A 17,320-nucleotide genomic window follows, 5' to 3' on the forward strand; every position below is an offset into this window, starting at 1 on the left:
CCAAACCAAGTCTTTTAAACACAGATAAGGGCATCGGATTGATACTTGCCCCCAGATCACATAAGGCGTGCTTGCATTCAAACTTGCCAATGGTGCAAGGTATGGTGAAACTCCCCGGATCTCTCAGCTTTTGGGGTAACTTCCTTTGTAAAATAGCGCTGCACTCTTCAGTGAGTGCTACAGTCTCATAGTCCTCCATTCTCCTTTTCTTTGACAGAATCTCCTTCATGAACTTAACATAACTGGGCATCTGCTCCAAGGCCTCCGCAAAAGGAATGTTTATGTGCAGCTTTTTAAACACCTCAAGAAACTTAGAAAACTGTTTATCAAGGGTAGTCTTTCTAAGCCTCTAAGGGTATGGAACTCTAACTGGCTGCTCAATGACAACTGGGGGACTCTGTTCTGACTTCTGTTGGTCTTCAGTAACCCTTTCTGAATCAGACTGTGCACCCATCTCTTTTTTCTGAACTACTGCCTGTGGAGGTCTAGACTGCTCTGTTTGCTTCCCACTCCTCAGAGTAATTGCCTGAACTTGCTCCTTGGGGTTGACTTCAGTATTACTAGGCAAGTTTCCCTGAGGTCTGTTATTGAGCATATTGGCCAACTGCCCAACCTGTGTCTCAAGGTTTCGAATGGAAGATCTTGTCTCAGTCATAAATTGAGTCTGAGTGTTAGTAAGAGTCAATAGGGCAGCTTGCAATTCATTAGGTCTCTCAGGTTGAGGCATTGATTGTGGAGGCCTAGGCTGCATTGATGACGAAGCTTGATTCATAGGTGGCTGAGGCATGTTATTCTGAAATTGTCCCTGAAACTGAGGTTGTTGGCCTTGATTATTCTTCCACGAAAAATTTGGATGATTTCGCCACCCTGGATTGTAGTTGTTGGAGAATGGGTTATTGTGTGGCCTCTGAAAATTTCCCACCTCTTGAACTTGGGCATGATCCATTGGGGTGTTATTATTACAGATAGGGCACTGATCGAAAGAATGAGCACCACCACACATTTCACACCTCACTGCCATCTGAACCGCATTAGCAGACACACTACTCTGTTGCAACTGCTTGGTCAAAGAGGCTACTTGCGCTGTTAAGGCAGTGATTGCATCTAGCTCATGCACCCCAGCTATCTTTCTGACTCCTGACGATCTCTCCTCAGACCACTGATGGTTGTTTGTAGCCATGTCCTCCAACAGTTCATAAGCACCAGTTGCGCTCTTGCTCATAAAAGTGCCACCCGCTGCAGCATCTATAATGGTTCTGGTTGTCGGACATAAACCATTGTAGAAGTTCTGTACTAGCATCCACTGTTCAATGCCATGATGAGGACATCTTCTAAGGAGTTCCTTAAACCGTTCCCACGCCTCATATAATGACTCTCCGTCATTCTGGAAAAAGTTATTTATCTCTCCCCTTAATTTAGCAGCTTTGGACGGAGGGAAGAATTTGGACAAAAACTTCTGAGCTAGATCTTGCCAAGTGACAATGGAGTTTGGCTGCAGAGAATTCAGCCAACTTTTAGCTCTGTCCCTTAGAGAAAATGGGAAGAGCCTAAGCTTTATTGCGTCATCACTCACCCCATTATATTTGAAGGTTCCACACAACTCCAGAAAGTTGGACAAATGGGTGTGAGGATCTTCAGAGGGCAACCCATTGAATTGCACAGAGGACTGCACCATTAGTAAAATAGCAGGCTTTATTTCGAAGTTGTTGGCCTCTATAGTTGGTGGGCATATACTATTTTGTACTCCCGTCAGAGTGGGTAGCACATAATCTCTCAGACTCCTCTCAGCGTTGGTCTGAGCCTGAACCCCTTGGACAACTCCTGGATTTAGACCATTCCTGCCATCCCCATCATTCTGTGCCATCTTCACAGAATTCTGGGTCTCTCTCTTATTCTTTCTGATTTGATTGCAAGACTTTTCGATCTCGGGATTCAGAGGAACAAGTGTGGCTTTTCCTTTTCTGCCACGCATATACCAAAATTCACCTGAGATAGACAAATTAAGCAACTAAACAGATTAGAAACGAGAGAAATTAAAATCAAATTAGAATAAAAATTAATTAGACTGATATTGATAATTTTCAGTCCCCGGCAACGGCGCCAAAAACTTGTTGCGAAATTTAAAGCTATGCAAGTGCACACAGTCGCAAACTTGTAATAAAATGGTAAAACCAAGTATCGTCCTCAAGGACTGATTTATCAATTACCAATCAATTAATCCCTTAATTCTATTTGATTAAGCAATTATCAGAGATTTTAAACTAAGAAAAATACTAACAAAGCGCAGTGAAGAATTAAACAAATTAACAAAGAAAACACAATTAGGACAATTATGATTCTCTATTTTTCCACCCTGTTATTTCCTAATGCAAGCATCTATATCTCCTTTTCTCTATTCAAGAATAAGTTGCAACAACAATTCATAATCTGGTCAAGACTTATGAAATTCAATCTAAATGACAACTTCCTATATTTCTATGGTAAGTTGAATCATGTAGAGGGCATTAGCCACACAACTCAGAAAATAAGAAAATAACCTAGATACTTTCGTTCTAAATTAAATTTGCATCCAAACAATCAAAGCATATCAAATTTCACTTTTCAGATTTTAATTTGATTCATAAAATAGCAATTAGAGGTGATCAATCAATAATCGCACAATTAACATAGATTGCAAGGAATTGAAAGAGATGAAGAAGAATATCAACTTTGCATTAAACCATAACAAGGGTTTCCAAAAGATTCACATAAAAGCCCTAAAAGAAAATTTAGCCTATGATCTTCATTCTAGCAATAAGATAATTCAATTACAAACATGAAAATTGACAGAAAAAGATGATGAAAACTCAGGGACGAATCCTCCAATATGGTGTTCTTACTCCAGCCGTCGTCGTCTCTTTAGCCCTCTTTCAGTCGCATATATGATTCCCCAAAAACCCTACTGAAAATTCCCTCTGGAAAAGACTGAATTGCCCATCAAAAATAACCAATTATGCCAGAAATCGCGACCCCAGCACTATAGCGCTACCATTGTAGCGCTGTAGCGCTAAACTCAGAAACAAAACGGGGAAAAACTAGGCACCAGCGCTGTAGCGCTCTTTTGGTAGCGCTATAGCGCTAAAGTCAGGAACTATCTTCCTGAAAACTGCTTCCCAGCGCTGTAGCGCTGATGTTGTAGCGCTGTAGCGCTTAAGTCAGTGTTGAAGCTCTTCAAGAATTCTTCCTAGCGCTACGGCGCTCCCAAGGTAGCGCTGTAGCGCTACTTACAGAAACACCCAAAAGTCACAAATCCGTCTCGATTTCATTCCATTTTCGCTCCTTTTCAATATTTGCAACACTTAACGTCAATTACCCTGAAACAAGAACAAACGAGCATAAATCTGAAATAAAACAATCCTAACTAAAGAAAAATAACCTAAAAACTAGAACCATAAACGAGCCTAAAACTCGTTTATCAATAGAACTACTTTGCCCGAAGGCAACTCGGTTGCAAACCTAGTTCTAAATCTTTCACTAGGTTTGTCTAGTTTATCTATCATTCCTAACGAAATATACGAATGAGTGGCTCCCGAATCAAATAATACATGACAAAATTTATTGAGGATGGAAACCTGACCTGTGACCACCTTGTTGCTAGCATCCGCCTCTCCTTGGGTTAAAGCAAAAACCCGAGCAGGAACCATCTTTTTATCCTTCTTTCCGTCTGGCTTTTGCTGAGGACAATCTTTCTTGCGATGCCCCTCTTGACCACAATTGAAACACTCCTTAGTGTTGGCACGACATTCTCCGGGGTGCTTTTTCTGACATTTGGCACATGGTGGGTATTCCACGTAGCCCAACCTATTTCCCCCATTATTTGGTCGTGCCTTTTTATTGTTGTCGGCTTGCTTGTTGTCAAGATGCCTTCTCTTCTGTCCGTTACCGTTGTTGTTGGACTGACTGTTGCTGGACTGATTGTTGTTTCGACTTGCCTGAGGTTGGCTCTGCTGTCTGGGTTCTGTCTTGCTGGCTTCTTCTTTGCTTATATTGGCCTGCAGCCTTTCTACTTCGATTGCCGTCTCAAGAACGTTGGCATATGAAGTGTTTCCCGGGTTTGCTAACTTCACCCCCATCTCGATCTTTGGTCGGAGTCCTCTCACGAATTTGTTCACCCTCAGATAATCGGTCGAAACTAACTCTGCCGCGAACTTGGCTAAGCGATCAAACTGACGAGCATATTCCGCCACTGTTAAATTCCCTTGCTTCAGATTGGTGAACTCCTCAACTCTCGTAGCAAGTACCGCTGAATTGTAGTACTTCTTGTGGAAGAGCTCCACAAATCGGGTCCACATCATGGTGGCAGCATCGTGGGATTGTTGGACCAAATCCCACCATATCCTGGCATCTTTCTTGAGTAAAGACGAGACGCAGGATATGCGGCCAGCATTACTGAGGTTCATGTGGGCTAGGATCGGCTCCACATTCCTTAGCCATTCTTCTGCTTCAAAGGGGTCCGTAGTCCCTTCGAAGTTCGGAGCGTGCTGCTTGCGGAACCTCTCGTACACTGGCTCCATGTGCTGTACAGGATAAGGAGCGTAGTTCGTCATAGGCCATCCCCCATATGGACCAACTTGTTGGGGTGCTGGGGCCATTGGCTGTGGCTGCGGCTGCGGCTGTGGCTGTGGCGGAGGCTGAGGCTGAGATTGAGCCTGTTGGCGTTGTTGCTGCAGAAGTTCCTCGACTTGCTGTCGCAGTCTGGCAATCTCTGCAGTGTTGTTAGCTGGCTGTGCCGGTGCGTTGCGGCGAGCAGTAACACACACTCTCCTTCGGCGAACGGTAGGGACCGCATTGGTCGCTGGAACATCGTTGGAGGTGTTTCCGTTGGTGCGTGCGGATCTTCGGAGAGACATCGTAGCAGAGTTCTAACAGTTGAAAGAAACATGTCAGAACTTTTTCTAATAGGCTCTAAGGCAAAAAATTATTCTAAACAAACATATCTCGGACCTATTTATTATGACTTCTTATGAAAAAATTATATAGGTCTTTATTTATTATTAGAGCGGGTTTCTATACTTAGAAAAACAAGTCATCTTTATTTTCTAAGTGTGTTTCTAATCATCCTATATGACTTAATTCTCAGGCTCGAAACTTATCTTTGTCCCAAAGTTAACCATATTGAGGGAGGGTTGGGATCAGTAAAATCGTTCCCACTACTAAGGCCCCCTAACTCTCAATAAGGAAACCAGGTTCATTGATTCGTATCCACCCTCACCGAACTCAGTCATTATTCATTTTATTTAGTATTTATTATGATTGTGAAAAAAAAAAAAATCAAACTCACACATGATATTCAAATAGCATGTGTTATTCATTTGGAAAAAAAACAATTTCACTTATTACAATCAAAAGTAAATAAAACAAATAAAAACTACTAATCTAAAAATCGGGATCTTCTACATCTGATCCGTCATCTAGCATATCATCATCTATTTGCTCATAATCATCATTATCATGAGCATCGAAACGTCCTATAGGTAGGTTGGTGAGAATCCTATTCTTTTGCTCATTGGTGAATTGAAACTCAGATTTCGCGGTAAACCTAACTAAGAGGAAATAATATCTCATTGCTAAAGGCAATTCATCCTCCTCACGCATTTCTTCCCATATTTCTTCTAAGGCTGCTATTACAGAATGAAAATCCTTAAACAACCTAATTACTAATACATATTGCTCGGTTGATCTTAGCATTATTTGTTTAGCCTCTTGAAGGCCACCTATCGCTTGGTGAAACAAAAGCAACCTTCGAGTAATCCTTTCTAGGGCTCCTACGGTGTTTCTTGGCTCCCTTATTCTTTTTAAGGCCTTAATGGCTCGGATATCTTGGTAGGTTAAGGCTCCGTTCATTCTTAACTGAAACATAAACACTAAAGTTGTTAGCTATACACATAGACAAAGTAACTTGTAACTTGTAACTTAAACACTTACTTGGTGGTCCGATTCGGAGCTTTGAGCATGTGTATCAAGGAGAACTTCATGCGAAGGAACCGTTTTCTCTGATACCAACTGTAATGACCCACTAATCTAGACTATTTGGACCATTAACGAAACTATACATAAAACGTACATTTTTACGAAAATACCATAATTTATTGAATAACTTGCAAAATAAGAGTTATTTACAAATAAACAGAATACTAAGAAGGATTATGGGATCCCATTGTTTTTAAAACAAAAGATGATTTAAAAATAAAAGACATTACATATTTGGTGCGGAAAATACACATAAAATCATAAACAAATTAAAAGGAGACTACATCCTCGAATCGAATAACGCTCGGCCCCTTGACTCCATCCATCATCGATACACATCCTCCAAGCGTCACGAATCTTTCCACCACTAAAGCTTATTTCCTGCACATAAACAGAAAGGAATGAGCCTAATGCCCAGCAAGGAAAAATCTAACACATAGTCATAAACATAAACATAATTTCATAATAACGCAAAGACATATCATAACACATAATTCACTTATTATAATGGCCATTATTACTTGGGGTCCCATAGACTAAACAAGCTTATGCCCATGAGATTAGTGGGGTCCTACCAGCTAAATAGGCATATGCCCACAATCTTTTTGGGGTCTTGTTAGTCAAATAGGGCATAAGCCCAAGCCTACAACAAACACATGCATAACAAATTCATAACACATTCATAACATATCATAACATAACACATAAGATAACATAAACATAAACATATAGATTCTAGCCTATTTTCCTTACCAAAGTTACCGGGATAAAATGGACTGAGTTGGGACTTTTTGGAACACTCCTAAAACCAGAATGAACAAGAGTGAGTCTAAAGAAAGGAGATGAAATGAAAGAGAATAGGAAGACTAAACCATTAAAACAAAATATGCTTACCACAACTTAAGTGCTTAAGAACTTGGTTTCCCTAACCAAAATAAGAATGAGGTTAGGAAATTGAGTAGAAGACTAAGAGAAAGGAAACATAATACAGAAAGGAACTAAAGTTTTGGTTACCTCAAAGATTTGCAAGATCAATCTAACCTCCACCGAAATACTATAGAACTCACTTCCCAAAGTGTTTGATAAGCTTATGATGTTTAAGCTTATAGTTTTTCCCCAAACCAGGTGTTTACACTCTCACACTCACTTAACACTAACAGCTTCTGAACTTAGAGCAAATGGTGAATAATGGCTGGGTACTAGGTCCTATTTATAGAGTTTGGGAATGAAAGTATCTTGATTTTACTTGAATAAAAATAATGGCTTTTTAAGTGAAAATCATTTGAATAATCGTTCAGCAGAGGCTGAAGACTCGTTCAGAAGATGCTGGACTTATGGAGGAGTTTGAATGGCTGAAAGGAAAAGAATTCAAAAGTATTTGAAAACATGTTGGAGGAGGCGATATATCGCCCCCTATAGGCGATATATCGCGTGGACCATTGTTCCCGAGGCGACCGTGCATCGATTCGTGTTTTCCGTATCTACGTGCTGCGATATATCGCCCCCTATAGCTGCGATATATCGGCACATGCTGAATATTTAAACACGAATTTACACATTTTTAGCTAAGTTTGAATGGAGTAAACAGCCTTGACTAAGCCTTTAACGTACTCAAAGCTGCTGACTGACCTTATAACATTCAAACTTTACCCTTATTTAATTTAATCCTCAAAAATACTTAATCCTTAATTACCATTCATAACATGTGCTTAAAATCCTATTGGTTGATGTCTAAACCTTATAATATAATAAATATAACCCTTAATATGAGTCACATTAATCAAATCTTAGGTTATACTTAATATTCTTAAACTATAGGTTAAACTTAGAAAATCTATAAGTACTACTATGAGTGTCCAAATAATTCCCGGTCTGAACCAAAAATCCATAGTAACAAAGATAACACTAAACATACTATAATACTACTAAACAATTAGCTAAGTAAAGTTCTTGGACTCTACATCATTTCTCTGAAACTTCCTCGAAAAATTTCTCTCTCTCTCTCTCTCTCTCTCTCCGTCCGATTGCCTCATGACCGCCCCCAGCCACCGCCCCCCAGCCATCGCCCCCACGACTGCCCCAGCCGCCCACCCCAGCCACTGCGCCCACGACCGCCCCAGCCGCCCACCCCAGCCATTGCCCCCACTTCTCTCTCTCTCTCTCTCTCTCTCTCTCTCTCCGTTCGATTGCCCCATGACCACCCCCCAGCCACCGCCCCACGACCGCCCTAGCTGCCCACTCCAGCCACTGCCCCCATTTCTTCTCCTCTATCGACGACCACGCCACAACGCTGCCGAACTAGGGCCTCCACCACCACACCGATGACCCTGCGGCTCCACCACCATGCGACACCAATCAGAGGTAAGTATATATATGTTGGTTTTTATTGATCAAATCAGAGATTATGCGCAGCGGAACAAAAATCAAATTGTCAGATTAATCCCATAAAATTTCTAGATCTACTTGTTCACACTCATATATATATTGAATCAAGGACAAGAATAGAAAAATTACCTTAGGTCCTTCCTTGCTGCTATCTTTTCGTATGGCTGAATCCTTGAGATCTCACACCAAGATCTTCCAAAATGTTCTCAGGCACACAAAGAACGAGTGTGGGCTCGCTATACAAAATAATAGGCAAAATCTATTTATCAAATGTTCTCAACACATGAGATCTGATAAAATTTGGACCTAAGTTTGTGAAGAATAGTGACCTATGCTTGTATCACTGTTCTTTTTCTCTCAGAGAGATTTCACGATATTTTTCTATCCTTGAAAAGTTACGTTCTGTGAAAAATGATATCCAATATTTAATAATATCCAATATATTAAAATATTTGTTATTTTAAGCAAATTCAAAATAACTGATCAGTTATCAGATTTTTGTTTAAATAATAATATTTTAATCATATTAAAATATCTCATTATTTATTTAATATTTAAATAACTAAAATTGTGGAATCAAGAGACTAAGTCCATCTCTTATGCGTGTAGCACAGTGCCTGTGCACTGTGCCACACGTGTACCACATGCCTGTGCAGGCATGTGATTTTTCCCAATTTTTATTATTATTTAAATACCAAAAATCCCAAAAATAAATTAATTCAAAATTAATTATATTTTTGTTAAATCAAATAAATAATTAATTACACATAATTAAACAATAATTATGTTTGATACATAGAAAAATATTTTACTTATCACATAAGTCATTTTTGCCCATTTTTTGTATTTGCCTTTGATAGTGATTATTTGAGCCATTTCGGGGACCATGGACCTATAACATTAAGGTCCAATAAATTGAAACTAAATAATTAAACTATTTAATTATAATAGTTAATTTATTAATTCTGATATTACTTCACTATAAATTCAGAATTGCACTCTTTATGTTATAGATATACTTTTACAGAAATCTTTTTCTTAAGTCGTCCATTGATATAACCATCTTACAATAGTTCAACCCTCTAATTAATTAGTTCATAAATTAGAATGGAAGAATTAACATTTAACCTTTCTAATTTACTTCTTATTCCTTAAGTACCATTAATTCACTAATGAATAATTAATTTATAATCTAATTATAGATTTGAGCTCAAAATCATTCAGTTCCAGAATTAACCCTTAAGGGAACTAATATACGATCCGTTAGGAAAGATTAGATTCCGTATTGTTGATACATGTTCTTAGCCATCCATGATATTAAATCTCCAAAACAAAAGTCACTAGCCTCATTCTTTGAAGAGACCTTAACGAATGAATCAGAAGATTTAATAAACATGAACAGGAGTTCATGAACACTCAGGATTTAGGTTGATCTATAAATGATCATCAGTTATGATATGAATTACAAGTCTTTATTATTAAATGGTTTTTGGATAAATACTTTAATTCATACCGGTCCATGTCATATATAATCATATTATATAAAGCACCTTTACCGAGATGTCTTTCCACATCAATAATCTGAATCTAGATTATTTGTATCATTATGATACTCAGTAAACTGTACTTACAACTCCAATTAAAGAATTCCATAACATTAATTTGTTGTTGTTGACTATTTTTATTCATTCATGTGATCTTAATTCTCTCGTACTAATACAAGATCACATCCTCCAGAATGAATATGGAATTTTTCTGATATTTACAAAATTATTCAAACAATAATTTAACAATCAAAATATAACAATAATAATAAACCATTGTATTTATTTATTCACATAAAAAACAAATGTCTTTACATGCTTTTAGGACACACTCCTAACAATATATACATTTATATTTTAGTTTATATATACATATATATTTTAGTTTAAATAGACATATATTTTATTATTATTTATATATATTAATTTATATATAGTTTTTATTATTTATATATATCTATATTTTTTTAATACAGTATGGTTATATATATATTAGTTTTTTTTTGTTATTTGTATATTTTAATAACTATTATATATATATTTATATATATTTGTGTTGGTGTGTAGAAATTGAAGGAGAGAAATAGAACATTGAAGGACAAAAGAGAAATTGCATCAAGGTATGTTTTTTTATTTGATTATGTTGTTTTAATTAGCTTAATTAAGTTGAATAAAAATATATTTATAGTTGAAATGTTTGAAATATTAGAATTATTAGTGTTAATATGTGTTTAGGTTTAAGTAATATTAGTGTTATTAATATTTATCTAGAAAAAAATAAATTGTGAATGTTTATTAATATGTGTTTAGAAAAATGTATTGTGAATGTATGTAAAAAATAATATGTGTTTACTGTTTTTAATATATTTGTAGAAAAATATATTGTGAATATGTGTAGAAAAATGTATAATATATTGTCAATGTTCTGAGAATTTTCTGAATATCAATTGCAGGTGTTATCCCCAAAATTTCAAAATGATGATGTGGCAATAGAAATGACAAGTGGCAAGGAATGGTTGGATGACCTGGCTTAGGAGTAACCCAGTGCATCAATGAAGAATTTTGACTGGCTTGAGAAGTGTCATGACCGACCAGTCATGACCTTGTCCGACCAGTCATGACCTTGCCTGCACAGTCATGACCTTGTTTGCCCAGGAATGACCTTGCTTGCCCAGGAATGACCTTGTCTGCCCAGGCATGACCTTACCTGCCCAGGCATGAACTTGACCGATCGGTCATGCACATGTCCGACCAGCTAGGTGCATGTCCGACCAGCTAAGTGCATGTCTGCCCAGCTAAGTGCATGACTGCCCAGTCAAGTGCTTGACTGCCCAGGCAAGAGCGTGTCTGCCCAGTAAAGGTGTGGCCGACCAGACTGAAGGTGTTATGGATCAACTAAATAGAGCATGACTACATCAAGATTCCCAGAGACGACTTCAACAAGAATCGGTCTTGGCATACGCGGGAATCTCTCGTTCATCCCACAAATATAGTGTACTGTTACATTTTAAATATTTGTTGTAATTTAAATAAAATGTGAAGAATAAAATATCTCGATTATGGGGGATATCATCTGTGCAATCCTAAGCCTATAAATACAAGGCTTATGGCATCAGAAATGGACTTTTTTCTGGTCTTTTGAACATTTGATCCGAATTTTCTAGAGAGAGAGAGTATTTGTATTTGAGAGAATTCTTGTATTCTTGTAATCTACACTGAAGAAACTCAGTTGACTCAGGTAAATCTGATCTTGAGTGTAGATCTATAATCACAACTCTAAGTGGATTAGGCTATTACCAACATATTGGGGCTGAACCACTATAAAAATTACGTGCGTTGTTTACTTTCTTTTCAAAATCGTCTGTGTCGTTTATTTCTCTTGAAGGTTTTTGTTGTTTTTGACGTTCTCACGTCGTTGGCCAAAAACGCGGTCAACATTTTGGTGCTTTCATTGAGAGCCTGAAGAGAAAGACAGACGGTCCCTGAGATATTATGGCGCCTAAGAACACCAATGCAGCCTCCAAGAAGACAGGCTCCTCTAAAGAGCCTGCTAGATCAGAAGGTCCTAGCCTTCAAGATCGTGAGTCTGAGCCTAGAGTCTTGCTTGAAGATGTAACCCCAGAGGTTGAAGAGCTCCAGGAAGCCATGAGCGCCTTCTAGGAGGAGATGGCACAGTTCAATGCCAGACAGGAGGCGTCCGCTGAAGAAATGGCTAGGCAGAATGCCGCTTTCGAGCAGCAAAGGCGGGAAATGGACGCCAGGAGTGAAGAGATCCGGCGACAGCAGGAGGAGGCCGACAAGCGACATCGCGAGGATGCACTTGCTCTGGAGGCAGCTATGCAGCTGATCCGGGCCAATGCCCAAGCTGCACCTAGAGTGGCAGCCACCCCTGGAGCAAGGACCACAAAAGCTGGTCGAAAGAACACTGATAGACCCCACTCTCGCGGACCAAGCAGGGGTGGTAGTAACCCACCTGGTCGTGAGGAAGATGGAGTCTGGTCGGACACTGCCTCAACTCAAAGGGGGAACTCCAGAACCCCCTCAAGGAGCCACCAATCAGAGACTTCCAGGTCAGGAAGTTATAAGTCAGGAATCAAGAAAACACCTCCTGGGCAGGAGCACAATAGAGCTCCTCGAGGTATAGAAACTTCCAACTTCAAGGATGGGCATGGGCGTGATGAAGCTGACAGTCATCACACTGACCAGTCGAAGGACAAGAATAGTGACAACCATCGAGGAGGAAAAGATTGCCCAGCTTAGACAGGAAGGCCACCACTGCATCCCAACCAGCACAGTGGCAAGGAGCATGCTCCACCCAGCAAACCTTCCTAGAAGACTCGGAGTACAGTATTCGATCGATTGGGAAAGCACACTACTCAGAAGGATCTAAGGGACGTCATTGCTGATAGATGAAGGACCGTCACGGTCGAAGGGCAAGAGCCAATCTGACCTACCAGTCGAGTAGAAATACTCGATGATGGTTCACCGGATAAGAGCGCCCGACCAGGCGGTCCCGAAAATGAGTCCCTAGCAGTGGCCCCAGGCATCCAAGCCCAGCTTGATGCTTTGACAGCAGCAATTCAGAGTCTGTCAAAACGACCATCTGCTATTGATCCGGTAGACCACAGGAGTGGCAGCCCTTTCTATGCTCGAATTAGAGCAGCTCAACCACCAGCGAAATACAAAGCACCGGTACTGCCAGTTTATACAGAAAAGGCAGACCCGATAAGGCATGTTGGGAAGTTCGAAGATCAGATGGGACTGCTCGGGGTGAGTGATGACTATCGCTGCAGAGTCTTCCCCACCACATTGTCCGACACTGCCCAGGAGTGGTATTGGAAGTTTAAGCCTAACTCCATCCCTTCTTGGGAAAGTTTTAGAAAGGAGTTTTGTAGACAGTTTAGTGCTGCTCGGACCCCTCCTGTTTACACCAATCACATGGCGGATATTAAGCAAGGAAAGGATGAGTCTCTCAAGAACTACATACAAAGGTTCATGAGAGAAGCTAACAGAGCTACTGCAGTTGGAGATGAGGGGAAGATGGTGGCAATTTCTTCTAGAATTATCTATCGGAGTCCTTTGTGGGACAGCATTCATCGCAATCCAATTTCAACATCACAACAATTTTTGGACCGGGCGACAAATACATGAAGTTGGATGATGCGATTGAGAAGGGAGAGAAGGGCCTGAACAACCCAAGTGGATCAACTGATCCTCCCAAGAATGGTGGAAATGATCAAAATGGTGGTAAGAAACGTGGGAATTATGGGTCTGACCGCCACAATGAGAAGAAGGCTAAGTCGGGACCAAACGACAAGGAAACAAAATATATACCTCGATTCACCAACTACACCACTCTTTCGGCGAGCCAAGCGGAGATCTATTTGGCCAGCCATCAAGAGGTCCCTTACCGGAAACCTTCACCTATAAAAAAGGAGATGAGTAAAAGAGATATGAACAAGTTTTGTCGCTTCCATGGAGGCTATGGTCACGACACGAATGAGTGCAATCATCTCAAAGATGAGATAGAATTTCTCCTCCGGTCGGGGAAGCTAAAGAAGTATCGAGCTGAGAAGACCCAGGGAGAGGGAAGTAACAACAATCCTGGGTTCAAGCGGCAACGATCCCCACCATTGCAACCTGAACCTGTGGACTTCACACTAGATACCATATGTGGAGGTCCACATCTTGCTAGAGATAGCAATAAGGCGAGGGAGAGGTATGCTCGCACCCTTCGTCATGAGTTGAGTGTAGCATCAACCTCTGAAGTTATGACAGTGGAAGAGTGACCACCGAAGAACCCAAGATACGAAAGTGAGTTCCTCACTTTCACTGAAGATGATGCTCGACACGTGAGGTATCCTCACAATGACCCTCTTGTCGTGACAGTCCAAATTGCCAATATGAAGGTGAAGAGATGTCTAGTTGATACAGGGAGTTCTGTGAACATTATTTACAAATCATCCTTCGAGAAGATAAAGCTATCTATCAATGCTTGAAGTCGTGCTCTCAAGTCATTTATGGGTTCACTAGAGAAGGATTGTCACCAGCTAGAACTATCAAGTTTCCAGTTACTACGGAGGAGGCTCCCAAACATGAGACAATAATGACCAAGTTTTTGATTGTTGACTGCCCGTCCGCCTAAAATGTGGTTATTGGTCGACCACTGCTCATAAACTTACATGCGGCAGTTTTAATCTGGCACCTTTCCATGAAGTTCCCGACCAGTGCGGGCATAGGTTGCGTCCAAGGAGACCAGAGGGAGGCTAGGGAGTGTTATAATGCCTCAGTAGCTAAAGCAAGGAAGGGGGCCAAGGAGAACAACATGATTTTATGTGCTGAAAGAGAGGAGGTGGACGAGATGGATGTCGACCTGGGTTTTGCAGTAGTAATCAATCAGGAAGGGATGTTCGAGGAGTTTGGCCAAGAGAGCACTCTTGGTTTAAAAGAGCAGAAAACCCCATCCGTTAATGAAGTCACCAAATAGGGCGTTGCCCAAAGCGAGGGAAGGGACTTTGATCCTCGCTTTGGGGATTATGAAAGTGATGTGGGACTGTCCGAGGAGTTAGAGGAGGTCCTGATAGATGAGAATGACCCGACCAAAGGGGTCAAGATTGGAAAAAAGTTGAAAGTAGAGGTGAGAGCACAGCTGATAGAATTCTTGCGAAGGAATCAAGATGTCTTTGCTTGGTCTCACAAGGATATGGTGGGTATCTCACCAACTGTGATTAGCCACGTGCTCAACGTGGATGAAAACTATCTAGCGGTGCAGCAGAAGAGGAGATTGCTTGACAAAGATCGAGCAAAGGCTCTTAAGGAGGAGGTAGAGCGGCTACAGGAGAATGGGTTTATAAGGGAAGCATATTATCCTGCCTGGGTTTCAAACCCAGTGTTGGTTCCCAAATCCAATGGAAAATGGAGGACTTGTGTAGATTTTACTGACCTGAACAAGGCATGCCCAAAGGATTCCTTTCCTTTACCGAGAATAGACCAGTTGGTAGATGCAACCTCTGGTCATGAAACATTGTCCTTCATGGATGAATATACGGGGTACAACCAGATCAACTTGCATCCTCCTGATGAAGAGCATACCAGCTTCCGAATAGATATAGGGCTATACTGCTACATGGTCATGCCCTTCGGACTGAAGAATGCAGGAGCTACCTACCAGTGTTTGGTGAATGGTATGTTCCGTGACATAATCGGCAAGAGCATGGAGGTGTACGTATACGATATGCTGGTGAAATCAAAGGAAGTTGAAGGGCACATGTGAGACTTGGAGGAGTGCTTTGCAATACTAAGAAAGTACAACATGAAGTTAAACCCACTCAAGTGCTCATTTGGAGTGGGTTCTGGAAAATTTCTTGGGTTTATTGTGAACTCCCAAGGAATAGAACCAAACCCAGAAAAGATAAAGGCTCTCATAGAAATGAAGTCTCCGGCCAGAATAAAGGATGTGCAAAGATTGACTGGGCGAATTGCAGCTCTAAGCAGGTTCGTCTCCAAATCAACAGACAAGTGTGTCCCATTTTTTAACCTGCTTAGAGGGAGCAAGAAGTTTCAGTGGACGGTAGAATGTGAGCAAGCTTTCCAAGAAATAAAGGAACATTTGGCCCAACCTCCTGTTCTTTCGAAGCCCATTGATGGAGAAGACCTCTTTATGTACCTAGCAGTCACGGACCACGCTGTTAGTGCTTCCTTAGTACGAGAAGAGGATAGAGTGCAGCACCCGATATACTATCTCAGCAAATGGTTCATAGGAGCAGAGTCCCGGTATCCCATGATCGAGAAGTTGTCTTATTGCTTGGTACTTGCATCACGAAAATTACGGCCGTACTTCCAGGCACACCCCATTAAAGTCCTTACTGACCAACCTCTACGCCAAGTCTTACAGAAGCCGGAGTCGTCTGGTCGGCTACTTAAATGGGCAGTTGAGTTGGGCCAATTCGAAATCAAGTACCAACCGAGATCTGCTATTAAGGGTCAGGCTTTAGCAGATTTCATTGTTGAATGTACTGGGATCGCTGATGTTTCCGACCAGCAAGAGCGTGTCATTGAGCAGAAAGATGAACTTCGTACTTGGCAACTTTTTGTTGATGGGTCGTCGAATGAGCATTACTCAGGAGCTGGGATTACATTGGTCACGCCAGAGAAACACCGAATTCATTGTGCATTAAGGTTCAGATTTAATGCATCTAATAATGAGGCGGAGTATGAAGCCCTCTTAGCAGGCTTGCGCGTGGCTAGAGATGTGCATGCCCGGTCGGTGGAAGTGAACATCGATTCCCAATTGGTGGTGTACCAGGTCTTTGGGGAATATCAAACAAGGGGCCTACGCATGGTGGCATACTTAAATAAGACCAAGGATCTGCTAGCACAATTCGAGGAGTACACCATCAAGTTAGTACCACGAGAGCAGAACTCTAACGTGGATGCTCTAGCAAAGCTTGCTAGTGCAAAAGATGCTGAAACTCTGAATATAGTACCGGTGGAATACTTGGTGGAGCCAAGCATTGATGAAAAAGAAGCCATGCCAATCACGATAGCTGACACCTGGATGACTCCCATCATTGCTTACCTTGAGCAAGGAACCCTCGCAGATGATTGTAATGAAGCAAGGAAGATTATGAGGCAAGCTGCTAGGTACACCATGATGGATGGAGTGCTGTATAGAAGAGGGTACTCCCTACCTCTACTCAGGTGCATAACACCCGACCAGTCAAAAAATTTATTAGCTGAAGTGCACGAAGGGTTCTGTGGAGATCATGCTGGGGGGCAGAGTCTATCTAAAAAGATTTTGCGGCAAGGATTTTTCTGGCCTACAATGAACGAGGATTCTATGAAGTATGTGAAGAAGTGTGATAAGTGCCAGAGATTTTCTA

At 40.9% G+C, this 17,320-nt stretch overlaps 1 non-coding gene across 1 annotated transcript; it reads left to right on the forward strand.

Annotated features, from left to right (window-relative positions):
* The first annotated feature begins 1,310 nt into the window (after positions 1-1,310).
* LOC133780996 (small nucleolar RNA R71) lies at positions 1,311-1,417 on the forward strand. Its single transcript, XR_009869796.1, has one exon. It is a non-coding gene; the product is annotated as a small nucleolar RNA R71 (small nucleolar RNA).
* Positions 1,418-17,320: the final 15,903 nt, after the last annotated feature.

This window comes from Humulus lupulus, chromosome 5 (assembly GCF_963169125.1).
Source record: "Humulus lupulus chromosome 5, drHumLupu1.1, whole genome shotgun sequence".
NCBI classification, from domain to species: Eukaryota; Viridiplantae; Streptophyta; class Magnoliopsida; order Rosales; family Cannabaceae; genus Humulus; species Humulus lupulus.